General features: G+C 43.4%; 1 protein-coding gene across 6 annotated transcripts in view; it reads right to left on the bottom strand.

Moving 5' to 3' along the window:
- LOC148036040 (uncharacterized) overlaps positions 1 to 18,944 on the bottom strand; it is a 71,002-nt gene extending 52,058 nt beyond the window's left edge. Inside the window, exons 1-2 of one of the 6 annotated variants that reach the window (XM_087679062.1) lie at positions 18,797 to 18,944; positions 18,161 to 18,257 (exon numbers count right to left, since the gene is read on the bottom strand). The gene's annotated coding sequence lies outside the window, so the exon portion shown is untranslated. The other 5 variants (XM_087679063.1, XM_087679064.1, XM_087679065.1 and 2 more) reach the window with 5 other exon arrangements.
- Between the last annotated feature and the right edge of the window lie 286 nt (positions 18,945 to 19,230).

The following is a 19,230-nucleotide window of genomic DNA, read 5'->3' on the forward strand; positions in this document are numbered from 1 at the left end:
TGAAAAACAATAGAACCTCTCTACAGGGCAACCAAGCTCCTCCAAGAGCCTACGTATCCACACTGTCCCATGTGGTAGAAGACACCACCCGATACTCCGCCTCAGTCAAAGATAGGGTAACTATGGGTTGCTTCTTGCTGCTCCATGAACAGCACCAGCACCCAAGGTAAAGCAATAACCTATCATGGACCTCCAATGATACACATCACCAGCCCAATTTGAATCACTCCATCCTCTGAGTACCAAGTCTACACCACCTGTACTTGCTCGATAATAGAGCCCAAGATCAGGGGTCCACCGAAGGAACCTCCGAATCCTCTGCGCAACAGCCTACCAATGCACCATCTTGGGTTCACTCATGAACCCGGCCAGCATGCCTATAGCATAAAATAAGTCAACACAAATATTAAGAAGCCAAATCAAGGAGCCAACCAATTGTAGGTAACAAGTAGCATCTGCCAAAGAAGAATCACAATGAGTTGTAGCCTTCCAGTTCAAGTTCATAGAAGCTGTAACAAACTTACATCCCTCCATCTCACACGTAGTCAAGAGATCCTAAACATACCGTTGTTGGGAAAGAAAGATCCCCCTCGAAGTCTAATAGATCTCATGACCTAGAAAGAAATGAAAAAGTCACATATCCGTCATCTCAAACTTCTCATAAAGTGTTGCCTTAGTCTGCTTGACCATCTTGGCATGGTCATCTGTCACAATCAAGTCACCCACATAAAGGACAAACAACATACGACCTCCACCTGAGATGTAAACATAAAGTTGGGGGTCGGCCTTGGAACACTGATACCCCAATCTCTCTTGTGGAGGCTACTCAACATAGATCTCCTCCTTCAACTTCCATTCAAGAATGCAAACTTCACATCCAGCTGATAGACCACGGCGATCTCCTATGGCTAGCCAAGGCAAGAACTACATGAATAGCAGCCATCCGAGTTGTAGGGGCAAAAGTATCATGGAAATCAATGCCTAGGTGTTGTGCAAAACCTTTAGCAACAAGGCAGGCCTTATGCTTGTCCAATGTGCCATCACTACGGTACTTGGTCTTGAAGACCCATTTGACTCCAATGATCTTCTTATGAGAAGACTTCGGCACAAGGTACCAAGTGCCATTCCTCTCAATTGACTCTAGCTCCTACTCCATTGCTCTCCATAAATGATCGTATTGTAAAGCCTCCTTCAAAGAGGTAGGCTCCCAATCCTGCATGGCACGAGTCATCAAACAATAACTAATGTATATAAGCTCAGTGTTGTGTGCCTTGTTCCTCCAAGAACACCCCAGGCCGTCCTACGGCTGCAACTCCTCAAGGACTCCCTCAATCCCTGCATCACGAAGAGTGTCACGTACCCAACAAGGAGGAGGCCGACCGCTCTCTATCTACTGAAGTCTTTGGAAGGTCCACCAACTACTAGGGCTTAATTGGTGAGTCCGTGGCTGAGAACTAAGCTCCTCATCCGAAGAAGAATCTTCGAGAGGCTCCAGAGGGACAGTCATTGGCGCCCAACTATCACCGGGATCTCCAAGAACAGGGTGTTCCTCATCCCCCGCTAAGGCTGGAACTTCCATGAACCGAACATTACAGCTCGTGTAGACATCCCGCTTAAGAGGATCATATGATCAATAACCTTGAGACTACGAGCTATAGGGCACAAACACCTATCTTTTGGAAGCCAATTCAAATTTGTCACCCTGTGTTTTCAAGATGTGAATATAGGCATCACACCCAAAAACCTTGAAATAAGAAATATCAACCTTAGGCCTAAAATATAACTCATAAGGAATCATACTAACAACAGCAAAAGCAGGGGATCGATTAAGAATGTGGACGGCAACATTGAGGGATCTGTCACAATAAGCCATCATGGTACAGGACATCTTGATCACACTGCGATTCTTCCGCTCCAATATGCCATTCTCCTAAGGAGTGTTTGTGTTAGCAAACTCCTAGTGGATACCACGATTTGCACAAAAATGAGCAAGCTCATTAGAAACAAATTCTCCGCCCTTATCGGATCGTAAGGTCTTCAGTTTCCAACTTGATCGGTTCTCCTCAAAGAGCAACTAATCCATGAAGTTGGAGAAAGCCTCTAACTTCAGCTTCAAGAAATAAGTCCATGCCATCTTGCTATAATCCTCCACAATTAGCATGAAACACAAGCTCCCTCTAAGGGACTCCATCCTCATCGGTCCACAAAGATCGGTAGAAATAAGCTCCAAGGGTGCTGAAGACTATCTTGAAGCCTTGTTGGGAATAGCATCACCAGTTTACTTCCCACGGATGCGGGATATATATGGCTGCTGGCTCACCACAATATCCAACAAACTTCGAAGAAGTTGGCCCTTGAACGCCTTCCGAAGGTAATCATAGTTGAGATAGCCAAACCAAGCATACCAAAGCTCGAACTGTGTTTGAGAGGTAAGAAGAAGAGAGGTCAAGACAGAAGAAGAACGCAACTTGTAGACTCCATTCTCTTCATAATCGGAAGTAAGCACCTGTCTCAATCCACGATCAAAAATCCGAAAAGAATCCACATCAAAATCGACCAAGAGACCGAGGGCACAAATCTTGTACATTGAAAGTAGATAATATCCCAAGGCCAGCACATAAAGCGCATTGGATATATGGGCACCACCTTGCCCATCTGGAATAAGATACATGTTACCCCACCCCTAAATAAGAATATAAGAACTATCACCAATGAGAATCTAGCGATGCCAGGGCTGTAAATGAGCACCACTTGTGCTGAAGGAGTCGTGTGCCGTGAAGCACCACTATCAACAATCCACTCTCGAGTATATGGGGCCATCAACACAACATCAAAGACCTTCAGGGTCGATGCCTCAATCACCTCCAAGTGGAGAAAAGTAGTTGATGAGAAAGCAGCCACTGCTCCGAAATCCTTTGAAAATTTCTCCTCCTCCTCCTTATCGGGGCAATCCTTCTTCTAGTGACTTGTCTTGCCACAGATGTGACAACTGGACTCCTTTTCCTTGTCCTTCTTTGATTTGTCCTCCTGCTTGTTTTGGTCCTTCTCCTTTTTTTGAGAGGATTGTTTGACCAATGCCTCAAATTTAGAAGCATTGGTTCCTTTCAACTGCTCCTCTTGGTCCAAGACCATAGAAACTAACTCCTCCTAACAACGAGTCTCCAATCACCCTAAAGCAATCAAGGCAGAATAAAAACCACTGAAATAGGGCAGTAATTGTGAAAAAAGAGTTATCGCCATGTCTTCCGAAGTGATCACCTTCCCTGCATTTTATACTTGCATCTGAAGTTGCATGAGCTTGTTAATATACTCCCACATAGAATATGACTAGTTGACACTCATGGTCCCTATTTGTACTTCCAAAGAAACTCGTTTCATGACGGTCATGCAATTATACATCTAATCAAGCTTCATTCATATCTCTCAGGCCATCGTCAAATGCTCTATATAAGAGATCATAGCTATAGTGCATGAGAAATAAAAACGAGTGGATGCGAGCATTTAGTTTGTCCCAATGTGCTTGAGCCTTTACCAACTCCAACTTATCACTTGAAGAGAGTTTGGACTCGTCTCGCGAAGAATGACAATGGATAGCCTCCATAACAAGCTCCGCCAAATCATAGAACTCCAAGATGGCAAGCATCATAACCTGCCAGATGCGATAGTTCTCGCCATTGAGCTTTTGATATGGTGGAAGATCCAGTAACACAGGCAACTTCCAATCCATGATCGCTTGAAACTCTATCTCAGCCTCAAAAGATATTTTCACCTACAATGCCTGCATAAAACAAAAACAGTCCCCCTCTGATTCTGTGTATGCAACCTACCAAGGCTCTTCACCGCTCATCCCGCTCCTTCACCCTCGCCAAAGGCGATGAAAAGGTAAAATCTGCACCACTTGAAGGCCCAAAACACAACCTTCTTCCTTCTCAAGCAGCAAAAATCAGCAGCAGCTTCAGCAACTCTGCTCCTTTCTGACACATCCACGCTCGCCTCAACCTTGTCCTAATGCGCAGCCCTCTTACTCACCCTTGAGCGCTGAAAATTCAGCCTTGTGTCATGCCAAAATATCCTCTTTAGGTAGATATACCCTTGGTCATCAGTCCTTCAATGCTCTAATACCATGTCAAAGTGAAGCAATGTGGAATGGTATAACCAAGACAAAGAGTGAACACAGAAATAAGAGAGAGAGAGAGAGAGAGAGAGAGAGAGAGAGAGAGAGAGAGAGACAATGGAACACCAAAAATCTACAATGAAGAATATTGTATAAGAAAGCAGATATGTACACGAGTGCAGAGTGTATGTCTGCGTATGTCTCCACCTTGAAGATCTCACACTATGAATCCCTAGGGTACTCTCCACAATCACCAATCTGGAAAACTGAGATCAAAAGCTGTGAAAGCGTGTGCTGAAGATAGGCAGTAAATACCTTGCAAAAAAATAGAAAAAATATGCTATCGGCTGCATTTAATTCAGCCAACGGCTGATGTGGCGATCAGCTCCACGCTTCCACGTGGCACACCTCTGGACAGCTAACATGTGACTGCAAAAAACTGCTCACGAATGGAACTACCTATCCAGGGAATGCCAATCTCTAACAAAAGCAACTCCACGTCGAAGTCGAGATCCTCTCGCTCTAGTTGATGTACACCTGGACCGTGTCCAATGTGTAGGTGCAAACTGTCAGAGTGGAGCGGTGCGGAAGCGTAGGACTCAGAGAGAGAGAGAACGCAGAGAGAGAAGAGAGAGAGAGACAGTGGAAGATGAAGATCTGCTGTATAAAGTGTGCTGAATACAAAGATATGCAGATATATACACGGGCGCAGTGCGCTGGACTGCGTGTCTCCACCTCGACGATGCAACCTGCTGTTCACCTCGAAGTCCGCTGCAGTCTGCACTGTCTCCTGTCTAAAATCTGCGAACAGAGACGGAATCTGCGCATGCCACCGGTCTGTAATTTGCGAGCAGAAAAGTGTAGAAGACTACTGAAAACCTCGTCGGCTGCATTAAATGCAACCGACTGTCTAAGCAGGTCGGACTGCCATGTGGCAGTCTGATTGTGCAGTCCGACTGCACAAGGACAGAAATTGTCCGACTGCACCTGCTGCACCTGGTCAGACTGTGATCTCTAACACCCCCTCTTAGAGCCTGGGCACGGTAGAAGCCTGAGGGATCTGGAATGTCTCCGAAGTAGAGCCTGGGGAAGTGCCTTCATAAACAAATCTGCAAGATTGTCCTCCGTCTTGCAGTACTCCACAGTGATGGTCTCATCCAGAAGCTTCTCTCTGATGAAGTGGTACTGGATCTCTATGTGCTTCGTCCGAGCATAAAAAACAAGATTCCGTGCCAAGGCAATTCAACTCTCATTGTCACATTGCAGCAAAGTAGGACGAGTCTGGGGGCACCCAAGCTCCTCCAATAATCTTCGAAGCCACACAGCCTCACATGTGTTGGAAGACGCGGCCCGATACTCCGCCTCAGTAGACGAGAGGGCTACCGTGGGCTGCTTCTTGCTACTCCATGAGATAACACCTGCACCCAAGGTAAAACAATAACCTGTAGTAGACCGCCTATGGTCCACATCACCGGCCCAATCCGAGTCGCTCCAACCTGCAAGTACAAGATCTGAACCATCTGTCCCTGCGGGATAATGAATCCCTAAATTAGACGTCCCCCTCAAATACCGAAGTATCCTCTGAGCAGCCTGCCAATGCACCGTCTTAGGTTCACTCATAAATCCTGCCAAGAGCCCAACAGCAAAACAAAAATCAACACGAGTGTTGAGAAGCCAAATCAAGGATCCAATCAACTGACGATAGCGGGAAGCATCCGCCAGGGGAGAAGCTGAATGGGAAGTGGCCTTCCAGTTCGGATCCATAGGAGTAGAAAGGGTCCGACAAGCCTCCATCGCAAAAGACACCAAGAGCTCCTGTACATATCTCTGCTGAGAGATGAAGATCCCCCTCTGAAACTGATAAATCTCATGGCCCAAAAAGAAATGGAGTAGACCCAAGTCCGTCATCTCGAACGTCCGATGTAAAGCTGACTTCGTCTCTTGGACCTGCTGTGCATAATCACCTATGACAATCAAATCATCAACATACAACACAAAAAGCACACAACCATCCTCGAAAGTGTGAACATAAAGCTGCAGATCGGCCTTAGAACGCCGATATCCTAACTGAGACTGAAGGAACGAATCAATCTTCTCGTTTCATGCACGCGGAGCCTGCTTGAGGCCATACAAGGCCTTCTTCAACCTGTAGACTTTCCCATCGGAAGATCCAAAGCCAGGAGGCTGCTCAACATAAACCTCCTCCTTCAAATCACCATTGAGGAAGGCCAACTTCACATTCAACTAGTAAACAGGCCAGCCAAGGTAAGAACAGCTCTAATGGTCGCCATACGAGCAGTGGGGGCAAAAGTATCATGACAATCAATCCCTGGGCGCTGTGCAAAACCTTTAGCAACAAGGCGAGCCTTGTGCTTATCCAAAGAACCATCGCTAAGGTATTTGGTCTTGAAGACCCATTTGACGCCAATCACCTTCTTATTCGGGGGGCGGGGCACGAGTGACCAAGTGCCATTCCTCTCAATAGCCTCCAACTCGGCTTCCATAGCTTTCTTCCATGGTGCGAATTGTAAAGCCTCCTTCACGGAGGTGGGCTCTCGATCCTGCATAACACGGGTCATCAAACAATAGTTAGAGCAAACAAGCTCCGTATAATGTGCCTGGTGCCGCCATGACCGCCGCGGACCATCCTGCGATCCCCACTCCTCAGGAACCCCCTCGATCCCTGAATCACGGAGTGTGTCACGGGCCCATCGAGTAGGAGGCCGAACCTCCACTCGTCTCTCTCCATCAGCTGAAGACTCGGGAATATCCACCGGTAGTAACTCCTCGGGGGTGTCCGATGGAACAGTAGACTCTATGTCAGAAACAGAATCATTATCAAAAGGCACGGGCTCCAATGGAACTGTAGCAAGAGCCCAACTCTCCCCTGGATCTCCAAGAACAGGATGCTCCTCACCCGTTGGTATAGCCAGAACTTTCACAAACCGCACATCACGACTAGTGTACACATCCCGCTTGACGGGATCATACAGTCGATAGCCTTGGGACTGGGAGCTCTAGCCAACAAATACCTGTCTTCGGGAAGCTGCTTCAAATTTATCACGGTGAGCCTTGGGAATGTGAACATAGGCATCACACCTAAAGACCCTAAAGTAAGAAACATCGAGCTTTGTCCCAAAGTAAGCCTCAAAAGGGGTCATCCCATCAACGACCGAAGTAGGAGATCGATTAAGGATGTGGACTGCAGTAGCCACAACCTCGGCCCACAGAACCCGAGGGGTCTGTCAGTGCTCCATCATGGTGCGCGCCATCTCGATCACACTGCGGTTTTTCCGTTCAAGAATGTCATTTTCTTGAGGAGTGTTGGTATTAGCAAACTCCTGGTGAATACCTTTATCTGCACAAAACCGAGCAAACTCATTAGAAACAAATTCACCACCCTTGTCGGATCGCAAGGTCTTCAACTTCCGGCCCGATCGGTTCTCCTCAAAGAGAAGCCAATCCTTGAAGTGGGAGAAAGCTTCTGACTTCAATGCCAAGAAATAGGCCCATGTCATCCTGCTATAGTCATCTACGATCAGCATGAAGTACGAGCTCCCACGCAAGGACTCGTTCCTCATAGGGCCACATAGATCCGTAGATACAAGCTCCATTGGTGAAGTAGACCGCCGCGAAGCTGTGTGGGGAATGGCATCCCTATGCTGCTTCCCACGAATGCAGGAGACACATGGCTGCTCGCTCACCACTATATCCGGCAACCCTCGAACAAGTTGTCCACGTGACACCCTCCGAAGATAATCATAGTTGAGGTGTCCAAACCGAGCATGCCATAACTCTGACCGTGTCTGAGAGGTAAGAAGAAGAGTAGAGACGACAATGGAAGACTTTAATTTATAGATGCCGTTCTGCTCATATCCAGATGATAGAACCTTCCTTGACCCACGATCAAGGACTCGCACCGAAGTACTGTCAAACTCCACCAAAAGTCCAAGGGAGCAAATCTTATGAACTGATAGGAGATGATACCTAATCCTGGTACATGCAAGACCTCTGAGGTATGGGTACCACCACCTGGAATAAGCTGCATCTTACCCCGTTCTGCAATAGACACTGAAGAGCTATCTCCAATGAGAATCTGCCCACACGAGGGTCGTAACTGGGCAACACCATCTGATGAAGGAGTCATGTGCCGGGAGGCACCACTATCAACGATCCACTCTCGAGCCTGGAGAGCCGTCATCGCAGCATCAGAAGCATTCGGTGAAGAGTCCTCAATGACAGCTAGATGAAGAAATGCAGCTGATGAGGGTGCAGCCACCGCTCCAGAATCCTTTGTGCCTTTCTTGTTGGTGTCCTTCTTGTCTTTGTCAGGCCAATCCTTCTTCCAATGGCCAGTCTTTCCACAAATATGACATGTGGATTCTGTGTCCTTGTCCTTGTCCTTGTTCTTCTTTGACTTGTTATCCCCCTTCTTCTTCTTTTGGTCCGTCCCCTTCTTCTGAGAGGCTTGACCTGTCAGTGCCTCCGACTTGGAAGCATTCTGTCCCTTTAGTTGTTCCTCTTGGTCCAAGACCATAGGAACCAACTCTTCCCACCGAAGAGTAGACTCCCACCCCGAAGCAATAAGGGCGGAGTAGAATGTACCGAATCGTGGCGGCAACTGGGACAATAGTGTGATCGCCATGCCTTCAGAGGAAATCGGCTTCCCCGTATTCTGAACCTGCATCTGAAGCTGCCTTAGCTTGTTGATGTGCTCCCGCAGCGAGAAAGACTTGTTTACGGACAAGGTCCGCATCTGTACCTCCAAAGAAACCCGCTTCATAAGGGTCATCCGATTGTACATCTGATCAAGCTCCAACCATATCTCCCGAGCCACCGTCAAGTGCTCGATGTGAGCTATCACGGCTGTAGTACAAGATAGAAAAAGAAAGGAACGAATCCTGGCATTCAGTTTGTCCCAGTGAGACTGAGCCTTAGCCAACTCCGCACCAGCCTAGAAGAGAGTTTGGACTCATCTCTTATCGAGGGCCAGTCGATCTCCTCCTGTACAAGCTCCGGCAAATCATAGGACTCAAGGATGGCCAACATCATGACATGCCAGATGCGGTAGTTGTCGCCGTCGAGCTTCTGATCTGCGGGAAGAGCCGGTAAGACAGGCACCTTCCGGTCCATAATCGTCTGGAACTCCAAGTCAATCTCTGTAGACATCTTCACCTGTAATGCCTTCACAAATGCAAAAGCAGCCCCCTTTGACTGTGAAAACTCAGCCTGCTAAGGCTCTTCCGCGTCCTGAAACTTCTTCACCTGCCGGAGGCGATGAAAAAGCAAAACCTGCACTTGAAAGCTGAAAACTCAAACTTCCTCCGCGTCAAACAGCAGTAAACAGCAGCAAATCCACCACCTGGACTCCTTTCCTGCGCGCCCACACTCGCTTCAGCCTTGTTCCGAGGCGCAGCCCTCCTGTCTGTCCTCAAACGCTAAAAATGCAAATTTGTGTCGCAGTAGAAACTCCTCTTCAGGTTGGTTCTGCGCTTAGTCAGCCCTTTAACACTGCTCTGATACCATGTCAGAGTGCAGCGGTGCGGAAGCGTAGGACTGAGAGAGAGAGAACGCAGAGAGAGAAGAGAGAGAAAGAGACAGTGGAAGATGAAGATCTGCTGTATAAAGTGTGCTGAATACAAAGATATGCAGATATATACACGGGCGCAGTGCGCTGGACTGCGTGTCTCCACCTCGACGATGCAACCTGCTGTTCACCTCGAAGTCCGCTGCAGTCTGCACTGTCTCCTGTCTGAAATCTGCGAACAGAGACGGAGTTTGCGCATGCCACCGGTCTGTAATCTGCGAGCAGAGAAGTGTAGAAGACTGCTGAAAACCTCGTCGGCTGCATTAAATGCCGACTGTCTGAACAGGTCGGACTGCCACGTGGCAGTCCGACTGTGCAGTCCGACTGCACAAGGACAGAAACTGTCCGGCTGCACCTGCTGCACCTGGTCAGGCTGTGATCTCTAACACAAACATCTCCTCTTGTAGCATATTGTAGATGTTTCTGTCGAGTGCCTCTCCAAACTAATCCATGTACTTGTACAAAAGGCCTAGAGTACTACCCCCCATATCAATGATCCTCAAAACTCTGTAAATCGGAGTCGGATTTTACCAATGTAGCTACATCCTCCCAATAGGCCTCATCCATGATATTTCTGACAAATGTCAAAGCCTTAGGCTGCTCCCTCTCATCCCATGCAGCCGACTCTCTAGAGACAACCATCCTTAAGAGGCCCTAGTGGAGTCTAACAAGTCTCTCCACAACAATAAACATGTGAGCAAAGCGAGTGGCTAATGGCTTCAAAATATCCAAATCACTCTTTGCCCTAAAAATAGCATGCACAACAATAAACATGTAAGTGAAGCGAGTGGATGATGGATTCAAAAGATCCAAATCATTGTTTCTCCACAACAATAAACATGTAAGCGAAGCGAGTGGTTGATGGCTTCAAAAGATCGAAATCATTGTTTGCCCTAAAAATAGCATGCACTCTAGGCCTCTTTGTCACAAACTTTACCATGCTTCTACCTCTCTTGAAGAGGTCATCTATTCATCCAACCAAATCCTCCATGACTAGATCTAAACAATGTGATGCGCATGGAGTCCACATGATCTTAGAGAACTCACTTTCTAACAAAGCACCCATAGCCACATAGTTACTGCCATTGTCACTGATAACCTATACTACATTCTCTACACCAATCTCCAAAATCGCAACCTTGATGTGCCTATAGATATACTCACTTGTAATCATTGTCCCTGCTACCGATGTATCTATGGCATACAAGAACATGGTCCCTTTGCAAGAGGACCATTATAAGAGGACACTAAGATGTTATACACTTTCCTCCTCCTCACAACTGTCCATCTATCACACAAAATAGTGCAACCATACTTCTGCCAAGTAGTCTTCAGATATTGCATCTCTAGCTCTACAACTTGTTAATCTCTAACAAGCTCATGAGTGCACAAAGCCTCATGGAAGGGGCCCTTCCACTCATATCCAATCCGACTGATGGCCCAGATGGTCCTTTTCCACCTATTTGTACCTACAACATCGAAAGGGATGGCGCACTATATAAAAAATATCGTGATCTCACGATAGCCTCTGCCTTTGCTTGCTTTTGAAGGGCTGCTATGATACTTGCCCTTTCCAATGATCCTCTTGCAACTGTTGTTGCCCCAGTGGTATATGCACCTACTGACGAGTTACTACCACCCTGCGCACCCCCAAGATGTGGCAAAGGGATCCATGAAGCAATTGGGCCCTTAATAGAAGCACCTACACTGCTTGAGTGGCCTCTACATGTGTATCTATAAAGATATTGACACTAGCAGAAGCACTGCCACCAACATCCATGCAGATTCTACTCCTCTTTCGGACACTACCACCTACAGGAGGAGGTGGAACTGTAGGACGTGCACATGGCCGTGAAGTATCATCCTCCTGTGGTGCACTAACCACAAGGCGTTGCCGCCTCCAATGCTCTAAACTAGCATACACATCATTAGGCATATCAAGGCAATTACCAATATCCTTACCACTAACACAAGCAAGATGATCCTTCCCACATGTAACACTCCCCATGCATATGACATGGCAGTAGTTGCATTCCCACCACTTCAATCCACCACTACCTCCATAGTCGCTAATGATGTGCGCGTGGCTCCAAAGTATGTCCTTCACCATGGCTGTACCTTGCTGGAAATAGGAAAAACCAGCAACAAAAGCGGGGAAAACTTGCTCAAATCAATGTGGACACAAAAGAACAAAGAGAAAGGAGGGATTGCCCATTGGAAAAAGTGAAAATCAGCACTAAATCTAAGGGAAAACAGCTAGAAATAGTATGGACAGGAAAGCAAAGGGATTGGGCAGTTGAAGGATGAGGAATGTATAGTTTCAGGGCTGGAATGTGGAGCAAACAATAGGTAGGAAGGGTGATCGGTTGAGAAAGGGAGTGGACAACAGGGGAAAGAAGGCGGAATGCTCACACAGAAAGGCGAAATGGAGTCTTTGACCTGAAAATGGGTAAAAACCCCTACTAGCTGAAACGCCTATCTTGAAACACGTTTCGAGCAACTACATTCATCTGGAATAAGCTCTCATGCTGAAATTTCAGCCACATGCTTTGTACTCTCTATCTATCTCTCATCCAAGAAGCACTTTCTACTTCACTTGATCTAATCCAAGCACTAAAGAAGAAAATCAGCTTGTTACTCGAAGTTTGCATAAATCAGGGTTTCAAAACCCTAATTTTCTTGAAACCCCTAATTTTCAAAATTGCAGAAAATCAGTTCTTTTGTATACGATTCAACACTTGGTGCCTATGGTTTTGTTTCAATAAATTCCTATAAAGGGAGAGGAGCCTGTTCCCCTCTCAACGTGGTATCGACTACTCTCTCTCTCTCTCTCTCTTTCCCCCCCCCCCCCCCAAAATTTCATAGTGATAATTGATCGAGTTGGTTAAGTTCAAAGTATTGTCATTTTCACATTTTTCGCAGTGCTTACGTTGGTATCAAAGCAAGGACTTCTTCTTTGCAAGAACTTTTCTGAGTGACAATCTTTGGGCCCAACTTTCTCACCATGTCAAGAGGCAAAAAGAATTTTGGTAAACCAAAAGGCTCCTGACACTCTATATATGTATGCTTCTCTAATTATGAGAAGATACAAAGATACAAGGAGCTAAAAGTATCCAGAAATTCAAGCTTTGATGGAAAAAAGGGCTAAAGCACGGTCTAAAGTAAAGGTCTTTGAATATTTCATTATCGAGAAGGCTCTTGAGACAGATGATATTACAACTGCAAAGGCCTATCTCAGCATAAAAGATATCAATGTTACTGATGCAATTAAGTCTATGAAAGGCAACACATCACCTATCATTTAAGAATCCACCCAAGCAATGACTTTAAAGTCTCATCATACACAAGCTACTTCCTCTTGTTCCAAGAATCCCTCTATGGAGAAGAGCAAGGAGAAAATCAAAGAACCAACCATTTCCATGGTAGTTAAATCTCCAAAGATGCTTTTAGCAAAAGAAAATGATGCTAAAAGAGACTTCAAGCCTAGAGAGAAGAGGGTCAAGTTCGATGTTTTCTATGATAAGAGAGATTCTCAGAAAGTTGTGTCTTTTATTAGACCATTTGATACTGCTTTTGGTAGTGAAGATTATACAAAAAAATCAAAAATTAAAATGATTAAAATGCATCTGAAGAATGTTGCTTTGAATTGGTGGCTCAAAGATGTTCAAGAGAGAAAGAGTTTAAGGAGATGTTCAACAAGAATTTTTTGCTTTCATCCTTTGGAGCCGATGTGCAAGAAGAATGGGATGAGCGGAAGCAAAGACATGGAGACAATGTTAAAACATATATCAACAGGTTTGCACTTGTTTCTCTTGTATTTACATCTCTTAATGAAGTTCCTTACAATACAGAGACCAGAAAGTTTATCCATGGATTACATTCGACAATACGGCAACCTTTCAAGATAACAAAGTCTAATACTTTGAAAGTAGCCCAAGATGCAACCTTAGGAGCTAAAAGACTGCATATGCCATGGATACTTAGTAAAGCCTCAAAAGAAGAACCACAAATGAAGAAGACAAAGATGTTTAACCAAAAGAAGTGAGATAAATAAGAACCAAAGCATAAGAATAAAGATATGTCACTTTTGCCATCCAAAAAGAAACTAGCATATCAACAGTTAGCAAAATATACAAAAGAAGAACAATGTTTCTCTTGTGGAGAAAAAGGACACATGGCCGGTCAATGTCCTAGTAAGGCCAAGAAGAAAAACCAATCCCAAAAGACACCTCAAGCAAATGTTGTACCTAAGGAATCCTTACAACAGGATGAAACTTTGTCAGAGAGAATGAAGCTTTTTATGGGTTGGGGTAAGATTGCTAATCAACTTGTTCTCATTCATTTTGATACAAGGACTACATATCATTAAATTCATCCTCTGATTATCAAAGCTCTACAACTACCAAAGGAGAGATTTGGAACACCAGAAATGCAAGGTGCTGCTTGTCAAGGAATGGAGTCTTAAGTTACTCCCATCCTTGGGAAACTATGAATCGAGATAGGAGATTATGTAGATCATGAGAGTTTTGTCATGGGAGATCTTGGTCATTATGTATGTGAACTACAAGGCCCTCAATAAAATTACAATTTGGAATAGGTTTTCTATTCCAAGAATTAATAATATCTTGGATAGATTGAATGGATCCAAAGTATTCAGCTGGATTGACTTGAAGAATGGCTACTATCAGATAAGGATTGCTCCTCAAGATAATCATAAAACAGCATTCATGACAACTTTTGGTTTGTATGAGTTTTTTTGTCTCACCAATGCTTCTATAACTTTTAATAGAATGATGAAAAAGAGCACATTGGAAGTTTAAAAGTACTTTCTTTAATGATATTTTAGATCATTCAAAAGATAAAGAAAAGCATAAGCAACACCTGAAAATAGTGTTTCAAAAACTCCGCAAATACAAACTTTATGTGAATGGCAAAAAGAGTGAATTTTTCCTAGAAAAGATTCATTACTTGTATTATATTGTATCCAAAGATGGGATTCAAATGGATCCAAAAAAAGCCAAGGCTATTGTAGAATGGCCAAAATTGACTAGTGTTCATGAAGTTCAAAGTTTCTTGAAATTATGCTTTTATTACAAGAGATTCATTAAATGGTTTACGGTAGTTGCTAGACCATTGCATAATTTAACCAAGAAAGCAATGGCATTCCGATGGACCAAACTAGGGAAGAAAGCTATTGAAGCTCTAAAGTTTTATATCAACAAAAAACCTGTTTTAATTATATCTAATTTGTCGAAACCTTTCTTTGTGGAATGTGATGCTTCAGAAGATTGCATTTGTAGAGTCTTAAACCGAGAAGAGCATGTAGTTGCTTATGCAAGCAAAAGGTTGCAAAATACATTTAAAAATACCACTACCTATAGAAAGGAGTTAATGGCCATCATTCAAGTTTTAAAAGATTGGAGATACTATCTTTTAGGTGGAGAATTTCTCATCAAGATAGACCATGACAGCTTAAGACATTTTCTCAACCAACCAAGGATTTTTGGAAAGCATATTCGATGAGCCAATTATTTAGCTCATTTTAACGTTCAAATATTACATATTCCTAGGAAGCAAAACAAGGTAGCTAATACCCTATCAAAAAGACCTCAAATTCATGCAGTTGTCCATGATTCATCTTATAAATTTAACTAGTATAAGGAAAATGTATGTTTATGTTGAAGATTTTAAATTCATATAGGAGAGTTTACAACTTTGTAAAAGGATAAACTGCTTTATTATCAAAGATGGATTTCTTTTAATGAAGAATAAGTTATACGTTACTGAAGATTTTGAACCTAATGGAATAATGTCATCCGGCTCCTTACACCACTCATCGTGGTATTTTGACCACAATCAAGACACTTGAAATGTATTTGTTTTGGTCAAGTCTTCGACGAAACATTGAACAATTTGTATTGGTCAAGTCTTCAACGAGACATTGAATAATTTATCAAAGAATGTCTTGTATGCCAAAAGATTAAGTTTAATCGCCAAAGGTCTACACGGCTTTTGCAACTATTACTAATTTCGAGTCAACCTTGGAAAAGTATTGCTATGGATTTTATTTTTGACTTGCCAAAATCAGCAAATGGTAATGATGGCATATGGACTACTATTGATAGGTTTAGCAAACATACTCATTTCATTCCAATTAAAAAGACTATCAAGTCTCAACATATGGCTAAAATATTTATCCTACAAATCTTTAAGTATCATGGATTACCACAATCCATCGTAGGTGATAGATATCCATGAATCACTAGTCTCTTTTAGCAAGCTCTTTTTGAAAATTTGGATACAAAGCATACTTTTTCTTCTTCTTATCATCCTTAAACAAATTATCAAAGTGAGATAGTCAATCTCACAATATTGGATGTGCTGAAGTACTATTGCCCATAAAGCCAATCAACAATAAAAAAAGTATTTACCTTGGGTAGAATATATCTATAACAACACAATTCATACTTTTATAAGTAAAGCACAATTTCAAATCATATATGGAAAACCACTCTTACTACCTATTCTCAAAACAGAAAATGAGATATTTTATGCCAATGAGTTTATGCGTGATATGGATGCAACTTTTGCTAAGTTAGACGAGCTATCCAAAGATCTCAAGAAAAAAACAAAAGAAAGTAGCATATAAGTATAGATTATATAGGTGATGGTAATCATGATAGCAATCTATAACAAGGGATGAACAATAAAAGATAATATGCACACTAAGTGTCTTTTATAGAACAACCAACTAGAGGCAACGTTGGCAAATTAGGTGGCAAGCTAGCAACAAAGGCAACACTCCTAATGACCAAATGGCATCTTCCAAGGTTGAGAATAAGGGCCAATGATGAAGGTAATCATAAAGTGGGTGATCACAATCACGACGGTTGCACAAAATGTGGGATGAGGGATTAATAATTATGTGCACACTAAGCCCCTTTTATAGAACAACCAACTAGTGGTAGAACAGACGGATTGGGTGGCATGTTGGAATCAAGGGCAACACCTACTAATGATTGGCCAGCATCTTTGAGGGCTGAGGATAAAAGTTGAAGACGAAGATAATGATACAGTGGGAGATGCAAAGTGACAGCACAAAACTTGGGGTGAGGGATGAAGAAGGGGGTGCACACCAAGTCCCTTTTATAAAGCATGATAAAGCTGAAAAAAGCATCCTATATCATACAAAAAGCAAAAAAAAGCCTTTAAAAGACTATAAAATGAGCGATAAAAATGTCCAAAAAATATGGTATTTTTTAAGGCAAGTTTTGGTTGCCCAACACCCTCATCAAGAACAAAATCTTTTTAGGTCTCCAGAAGAAGAGGTAGTGCAATCAGAACCCTCAACACTTGAAAGATAGAAGCAGCATAAAACTTTTCAATTGTGCTCCATTGCAATCAAGGTTTTCTCTGAGCCCTGAAAATCCAAAAGGCTTAAATCTCAGTCCTACAAATTGAAAAGTAAGAAACTATGCTTGATCGAATCCTAGAGACAATCTCTCACAAAAATCCAATAGGGATAAATCCAAACAGCTTTGCTTGGCTGAAGCAAAGATAGTTCAAATCAGAACATTGTAATTTGCCCTTGGCTGATGAAAGATATGGAAGATCAATGACCTTAACTGAAAAGAGATTAACATGAATATCCCCCGCATGTTCGCAATTGCAGCAAACTAACTCACCATGGAAGATCATGCCAGCCTTTTCATGGCTAACTTGAAGTCCTCTATTTCACTTTCCAGCTAATGCATTCAAGCTTTTTCCTTTTAGACTGTCTCATCTTCTGTAAAGCTCTTAACTTCATCACAATTTCCTTCTAACGTGTCTCATAGTGATTTAGCACTTCATGTACAATAGCCTTTTGATAAAAGCAGGGCCCAAATGAGCTCAAATATTTCATCACAATTCTAGAGTCCCAAGCTAGAAAAGGCCAGCTCTTCTCGCCAACAAAGGGGCATTTTCCTCCTCGCTTGGAGCTACAGCGTGGTAGTATTGGGATTTGTCAATCACCTGGACAACAAATGAAGATAATACAGGTACAGATGCCACGTCCTTCAGTGCAAATATCTCAACCGTGGACAGTGGCACAAAACTAGTAGGTAGCCACTCATCACAAACGGCTTAGATCTTTTACCAGCAAAAACTATTGGCATTACTTAATGTCATACTGCAAGCTAAAGGAGACTGGAACTTGAGCCTTTTCACTGTGTTGGATACTCGATAGTCATGGGGGTTGTAAGAATTCAACAAACAAAATCATGCTCACCCATATTTGTATGTATTCATTGGCTTTGGCCAAAAGTTGTTGCTTAACGCAAGCGGGAAAACTTGCCAACAAGACAGAAATCCTCCCTGCAGGCTATGGCGTTACCTTGCTATGGACAAAATCAATCTCTCTCTCTCTCTCTCTCTCTCTCTCTCTCTCTCTCTCTCTCTCACATTCATTGCGGACGTACCCTATTTTGTTCTATAACGTCCACAATCACCACGAGCTTGCCATGGCTTGGGCCATAGTTCATCATCGCACCCGATCTCAACATAGTGTCGGTAAGGCTGAGAGAAACACACTGTACAGGCATTAGTCTCACCATCTCTCTCTCTCTCCCACACAGCGCAAACGGGTTACCATTTTTGGCTTGCACCATGCCATAGTGATCACCTTTTAACTGACAATTTTTCTTAGCATGTAAAATGATTTCTTTCTTATGTTATTGTGTATGCCCTTTTTTCAAAATCTTGAATTTTGGCTTCACATGGAAAGTTAAATACAGTGGTGTTCCGCGACTTGGGAGGGCAAAGAGAGAGAGAGAGAGAGAGAGAGAGAGAGAGAGAGAGAGAGAGTGCGAGTCTGCGACAGAGAGGGAGAGAGCCTGAGGCAGAGAGGAAATGGAGACAAGGCAGCCATAATGATGCGCTTCCAGAAGAAGAGGCAGTAGAGAGGCCGCGTGAGCGCGGGCCATGGATGCATCGACAAGCACACGAAGCACCTGGGATGGCGAAGGGAACGTAGAAGACGTGCAGCATCACCATCTCAAGGAAGGAGAGGAAGACATTTTCCAGAGAGAGAGAGAGAGAGAGAGAGAGATTTATACCATCATTGTGAGTCCTCGCATCAGGTTTGCATCTGCCTGCAATGTACTGTCATTATTTTTACCTTGTCAGATAATACCTACTTGATCTCTAATACGAATATTCCCTTTCTTTTCCAAGATACAAGAAGCGCAATTCAAGAATCTCTCTTTCTTTCAAGTTTCAATACGATTTGTATTTCCGTAAAATTTTCCTTCGTTTCTTATGGAAACTCACAATATTGATATCTATGAGGAGGGCATTATTCAAGAACCCACTATGATTAGGAATGTTTCATGAGTAACAAACCTTATCCACTTTGCTAACCTAGTAAAATTAAGTAAATCCGTTCTCATTAAACCATTGCACCCATTTGGTCAACTCGCAAATGCAAAGGTTTTAAGCAATAGTGCTTTCGCACATAAACTTACATGCATGCATTATCGAACATTTTCAA

Source organism: Lygodium microphyllum, chromosome 5 (genome assembly GCF_053477565.2).
Source record: "Lygodium microphyllum isolate KBCC chromosome 5, Lygodium_microphyllum_v1.1.10, whole genome shotgun sequence".
NCBI classification, from domain to species: domain Eukaryota; kingdom Viridiplantae; phylum Streptophyta; class Polypodiopsida; order Schizaeales; family Lygodiaceae; genus Lygodium; species Lygodium microphyllum.